The sequence below is a fragment of the Solea solea genome, unplaced genomic scaffold (genome assembly GCF_958295425.1).
Source record: "Solea solea unplaced genomic scaffold, fSolSol10.1 scaffold_41, whole genome shotgun sequence".
NCBI lineage: Eukaryota > Metazoa > Chordata > Actinopteri > Pleuronectiformes > Soleidae > Solea > Solea solea.
The window spans coordinates 205,001-210,000 of record NW_026704052.1 but is presented as its reverse complement, the minus strand read 5'-3'; the positions used below and the strand labels follow the sequence as shown (position 1 = coordinate 210,000).

General features: G+C 52.1%; 10 non-coding genes across 10 annotated transcripts; 2 read left to right on the top strand and 8 right to left on the bottom strand.

The window, feature by feature from the left end:
* Positions 1-13: 13 nt before the first annotated feature.
* LOC131450372 (U5 spliceosomal RNA) lies at positions 14-128 on the bottom strand. Its single transcript, XR_009235286.1, has one exon. It is a non-coding gene; the product is annotated as a U5 spliceosomal RNA (small nuclear RNA).
* A 645-nt stretch (positions 129-773) lies between these two features.
* LOC131450136 (U1 spliceosomal RNA) lies at positions 774-937 on the bottom strand. Its single transcript, XR_009235074.1, has one exon. It is a non-coding gene; the product is annotated as a U1 spliceosomal RNA (small nuclear RNA).
* A 402-nt stretch (positions 938-1,339) lies between these two features.
* Positions 1,340-1,458, top strand: LOC131450098 (5S ribosomal RNA). Its single transcript, XR_009235038.1, has one exon. It is a non-coding gene; the product is annotated as a 5S ribosomal RNA (ribosomal RNA).
* Positions 1,459-1,607: 149 nt separating this feature from the next.
* Positions 1,608-1,800, bottom strand: LOC131450245 (U2 spliceosomal RNA). Its single transcript, XR_009235179.1, has one exon. It is a non-coding gene; the product is annotated as a U2 spliceosomal RNA (small nuclear RNA).
* Positions 1,801-1,979: 179 nt separating this feature from the next.
* On the bottom strand, positions 1,980-2,092 carry LOC131450362 (U5 spliceosomal RNA). The gene has a single exon (XR_009235277.1). It is a non-coding gene; the product is annotated as a U5 spliceosomal RNA (small nuclear RNA).
* Positions 2,093-2,718: 626 nt separating this feature from the next.
* LOC131450134 (U1 spliceosomal RNA) lies at positions 2,719-2,882 on the bottom strand. Its single transcript, XR_009235072.1, has one exon. It is a non-coding gene; the product is annotated as a U1 spliceosomal RNA (small nuclear RNA).
* Positions 2,883-3,284: 402 nt separating this feature from the next.
* Positions 3,285-3,403, top strand: LOC131450097 (5S ribosomal RNA). Its single transcript, XR_009235037.1, has one exon. It is a non-coding gene; the product is annotated as a 5S ribosomal RNA (ribosomal RNA).
* Positions 3,404-3,552: 149 nt separating this feature from the next.
* Positions 3,553-3,745, bottom strand: LOC131450221 (U2 spliceosomal RNA). Its single transcript, XR_009235155.1, has one exon. It is a non-coding gene; the product is annotated as a U2 spliceosomal RNA (small nuclear RNA).
* Positions 3,746-3,924: 179 nt separating this feature from the next.
* LOC131450361 (U5 spliceosomal RNA) lies at positions 3,925-4,037 on the bottom strand. The gene has a single exon (XR_009235276.1). It is a non-coding gene; the product is annotated as a U5 spliceosomal RNA (small nuclear RNA).
* Positions 4,038-4,663: 626 nt separating this feature from the next.
* Positions 4,664-4,827, bottom strand: LOC131450133 (U1 spliceosomal RNA). The gene has a single exon (XR_009235071.1). It is a non-coding gene; the product is annotated as a U1 spliceosomal RNA (small nuclear RNA).
* Positions 4,828-5,000: the final 173 nt, after the last annotated feature.

Genomic DNA, 5,000 nt, shown 5'->3' with positions numbered 1-5,000 from the left:
TCAAGTGGTTCAATGCCTCATGAGGCTTCATCTCACCATCACTAACTTAAACTCTCGGACGTTCCTCTCCACGGAAGTCTTTAGTAAAAGGCGAAAGACTTGTGCATTTTGAAGAAAAACCAGAGTCGACATAGACCCTCTCCTTGAGAGCAGCCAAGGAGTCTATCCGCCGGAGTCACCACAGTCTCGGTCGGTCCGGCCGGCCACCTTGGGACAGCCTTTCTTCAACGTTTTTGGTTTGCCGGCCAATCAACCGCCCACATTTGACTGCATGTTTGGAAGCGCATTCTTACTGTTGGTTGTGTGCTGCAGTTTTCTATCAATCGCTGAGGCTGTGGCACATTCCTCGCTCCCGGGCACACCTCCAAGGTTTAGTGGTAGATGTGAGTGCATGAGCAGAGCAGCTCTGTGTCACACCGAGCAGTACAAACTGCCGGGCCGTTTCCCAGCTCCTCCGGGCTTCTGAAATGGTGAGCTGCTCCTGGCATCGCTTCAATATCAGGTCAATGTACAGGAGTGGACGGAACAAGCGCCAAAGTATTAACCCTTGGCATGATGGCCATGGATCCATCTCCAACAATCCAGTTCTCCTACAAAGAGCCGGTAAAGGGAGCATGACATTTCCTTAGAGCTAAAAGACAACACCCACAACCATCCCATTCCCAGCAACTTGGAAAGACAGGGGATGTCGCTCTGCGAGCACGTGAGAAGCCTGGAGATGGGCACACAAGGCGGAACTTTGGGCGGCTGACCTTTGCTTACAACTACGTCATCGGGGGAGAGCGCGGACGCAGTACCCCACCAGCAAAAATTATGCAGTCAAGATTCCCACGTTTGGGGAATTTGCAGGGGTCAGCACAACCAGAGTGCAATGGCTGAGCCTCGCCCTGGGTGAACCACCTTCTTGATCATGGTGTCTCCCCTGCCAGGTAAGTATGAGGTGCACTTGCCCAGCACTGGGTGGCTGTTCCCAGACACAGCTCTTTGGCCGATGGTGCAGGAAATGGATAGTCCCAGAGTCCAATGCCTTGACTCAGGTGCTCGTTAATGCTGTGCTGTGTTCAACTTCAACCTCCAGCACACATTGGAGAGGAAACACTCGACCTTTTCACTGGCATACCTGGCTGTCATTTCCTATAGATTCAGCAACAACTGGACCTGACGGCACCAACAGCAGCTTACCCATCTCGGTGTAGCTTCCGGATACTGGAATAGAGTGTAGCAGGTAGTGGCGATAAAGGCTCAAGTGCAGTGTGTTCGGAAGGCTGACTTTTGAGCCCCTCCACGAGCAGGGGGCCTTGCCTGGTCTATAAAAGGAGTCTGTGTCACCTGCCCGTCGGCTTACGGCCACACCACCCTGAGCACGCCCGATCTCGTCTTATCTCGGAAGCTAAGCAGGGTCGGGCCTGGTTAGTACTTGAATGGGAGACTGCCTGGGAATACCAGGTGCTGTAAGCTTTTACACTGCAGCACACTTTTACACTGCAGCACGCTTTGACACTGCTGCTTCCTTACAAGAAACGTGGGCTTGCAATCACGTTGACGCACGGGCACACATTAATGTCCTTCCAGTTTCAGCCTTGCTTTGGTTTTCACAGAAAAAAAGAGAACGGTGCACCGTTCCTGGTGGCACTGCAATACCAGGTCAATGCAAGGAGTGAAGAGAGCAAGCCCCAGGTTTCACCGCCCAATGCTCAAAAATGCATTTAATATTTAATCCCCATATAGAGGACATATCAGATATTAAACTGATAAGAACAGATACTACACTTGATCCAAGCCAAAAGGCCGAGAAGCGATGGCCCGCCAGTGTCTGGGGCCAACTCAAGATCTTGGCGCACAAGTTACTTGTTGTGGTGCCATGTTTCTGAAGTGCGCATAACAAAGGCTGCTGCCGATCACCTCCGCCCCCAGGTGATCTAAGTGCACCTCTGAGCCTTGACGGACAGCTGCTTGACATTTGACACACTCAAAGGGCGCAGCCATACAGCAAAGCCCACCAAAAATAACTTAAACTCTCGGACGTTCCTCGCCACGGAAGTCTTTAGTAAAAGGCGAAAGACTTGTGCATTTTGAAGAAAAACCAGAGTCGACATAGCCCCTCTCCTTGAGAGCAGCCAAGGAGTCTATCCGCCGGAGTCACCACAGTCTCGGTCGGCCCGGCCGGCCACCTTGGGACAGCCTTTCTTCAACGTTTTTGGTTTGCCGGCCAATCAACCGCCCACATTTGACTGCATGTTTGGAAGCGCATTCTTACTGTTGGTTGTGTGCTGCAGTTTTCTATCAATCGCTGAGGCTGTGGCACACCTCCAAGGTTTAGTGGTAGATGTGAGTGCATGAGCAAAGCAGCTCTGTGTCACACCGAGCAGTACAAACTGCCGGGCCGTTTCCCAGCTCCTCCGGGCTTCTGAAATGGTGAGCTGCTCCTGGCATGGCTTCAATATCAGGTCAATGTACAGGAGTGGACGGAACAAGCGCCAAAGTATTAACCCTTGGCATGATGGCCATGGATCCATCTCCAACAATCCAGTTCTCCTACAAAGAGCCGGGAAAGGGAGCATGACATTTCCTTAGAGCTAAAAGACAACACCCACAACCATCCCATTCCCAGCAACTTGGAAAGACAGGGGATGTCGCTCTGCGAGCACGTGAGAAGCCTGGAGATGGGCACACAAGGCGGAACTTTGGGCGGCTGACCTTTGCTTACAACTACGTCATCGGGGGAGAGCGCGGACGCAGTACCCCACCAGCAAAAATTATGCAGTCAAGATTCCCACGTTTGGGGAATTTGCAGGGGTCAGCACAACCAGAGTGCAATGGCTGAGCCTCGCCCTGGGTGAACCACCTTCTTGATCATGGTGTCTCCCCTGCCAGGTAAGTATGAGGTGCACTTGCCCAGCACTGGGTGTCTGTTCCCAGACACAGCTCTTTGGCCGATGGTGCAGGAAATGGATAGTCCCAGAGTCCAATGCCTTGACTCAGGTGCTCGTTAATGCTGTGCTGTGTTCAACTTCAACCTCCAGCACACATTGGAGAGGAAACACTCGACCTTTTCACTGGCATACCTGGCTGTCATTTCCTATAGATTCAGCAACAACTGGACCTGACGGCACCAACAGCAGCTTACCCATCTCAGTGTAGCTTCCAAATACTGGAATAGAGTGTAGCAGGTAGTGGCGATAAAGGCTCAAGTGCAGTGTGTTCGGAAGGCTGACTTTTGAGCCCCTCCACGAGCAGGGGGCCTTGCCTGGTCTATAAAAGGAGTCTGTGTCACCTGCCCGTCGGCTTACGGCCACACCACCCTGAGCACGCCCGATCTCGTCTTATCTCGGAAGCTAAGCAGGGTCGGGCCTGGTTAGTACTTGAATGGGAGACTGCCTGGGAATACCAGGTGCTGTAAGCTTTTACACTGCAGCACACTTTTACACTGCAGCACGCTTTGACACTGCTGCTTCCTTACAAGAAACGTGGGCTTGCAATCACGTTGACGCACGGGCACACATTAATGTCCTTCCAGTTTCAGCCTTGCTTTGGTTTTCACAGAAAAAAAGAGAACGGTGCACCGTTCCTGGTGGCACTGCAATACCAGGTCAATGCAAGGAGTGAAGAGAGCAAGCCCCAGGTTTCACCGCCCAATGCTCAAAAATGCATTTAATATTTAATCCCCATATAGAGGACATATCAGATATTAAACTGATAAGAACAGATACTACACTTGATCTTAGCCAAAAGGCCGAGAAGCGATGGCCCGCCAGTGTCTGGGGCCAACTCAAGATCTTGGCGCACAAGTTACTTGTTGTGGTGCCATGTTTCTGAAGTGCGCATAACAAAGGCTGCTGCCGATCACCTCCGCCCCCAGGTGATCTAAGTGCACCTCTGAGCCTTGACGGACAGCTGCTTGACATTTGACACACTCAAAGGGCGCAGCCATACAGCAAAGCCCACCAAAAATAACTTAAACTCTCGGACGTTCCTCGCCACGGAAGTCTTTAGTAAAAGGCGAAAGACTTGTGCATTTTGAAGAAAAACCAGAGTCGACATAGCCCCTCTCCTTGAGAGCAGCCAAGGAGTCTATCCGCCGGAGTCACCACAGTCTCGGTCGGCCCGGCCGGCCACCTTGGGACAGCCTTTCTTCAACGTTTTTGGTTTGCCGGCCAATCAACCGCCCACATTTGACTGCATGTTTGGAAGCGCATTCTTACTGTTGGTTGTGTGCTGCAGTTTTCTATCAATCGCTGAGGCTGTGGCACACCTCCAAGGTTTAGTGGTAGATGTGAGTGCATGAGCAAAGCAGCTCTGTGTCACACCGAGCAGTACAAACTGCCGGGCCGTTTCCCAGCTCCTCCGGGCTTCTGAAATGGTGAGCTGCTCCTGGCATGGCTTCAATATCAGGTCAATGTACAGGAGTGGACGGAACAAGCGCCAAAGTATTAACCCTTGGCATGATGGCCATGGATCCATCTCCAACAATCCAGTTCTCCTACAAAGAGCCGGGAAAGGGAGCATGACATTTCCTTAGAGCTAAAAGACAACACCCACAACCATCCCATTCCCAGCAACTTGGAAAGACAGGGGATGTCGCTCTGCGAGCACGTGAGAAGCCTGGAGATGGGCACACAAGGCGGAACTTTGGGCGGCTGACCTTTGCTTACAACTACGTCATCGGGGGAGAGCGCGGACGCAGTACCCCACCAGCAAAAATTATGCAGTCAAGATTCCCACGTTTGGGGAATTTGCAGGGGTCAGCACAACCAGAGTGCAATGGCTGAGCCTCGCCCTGGGTGAACCACCTTCTTGATCATGGTGTCTCCCCTGCCAGGTAAGTATGAGGTGCACTTGCCCAGCACTGGGTGTCTGTTCCCAGACACAGCTCTTTGGCCGATGGTGCAGGAAATGGATAGTCCCAGAGTCCAATGCCTTGACTCAGGTGCTCGTTAATGCTGTGCTGTGTTCAACTTCAACCTCCAGCACACATTGGAGAGGAAACACTCGACCTTTTC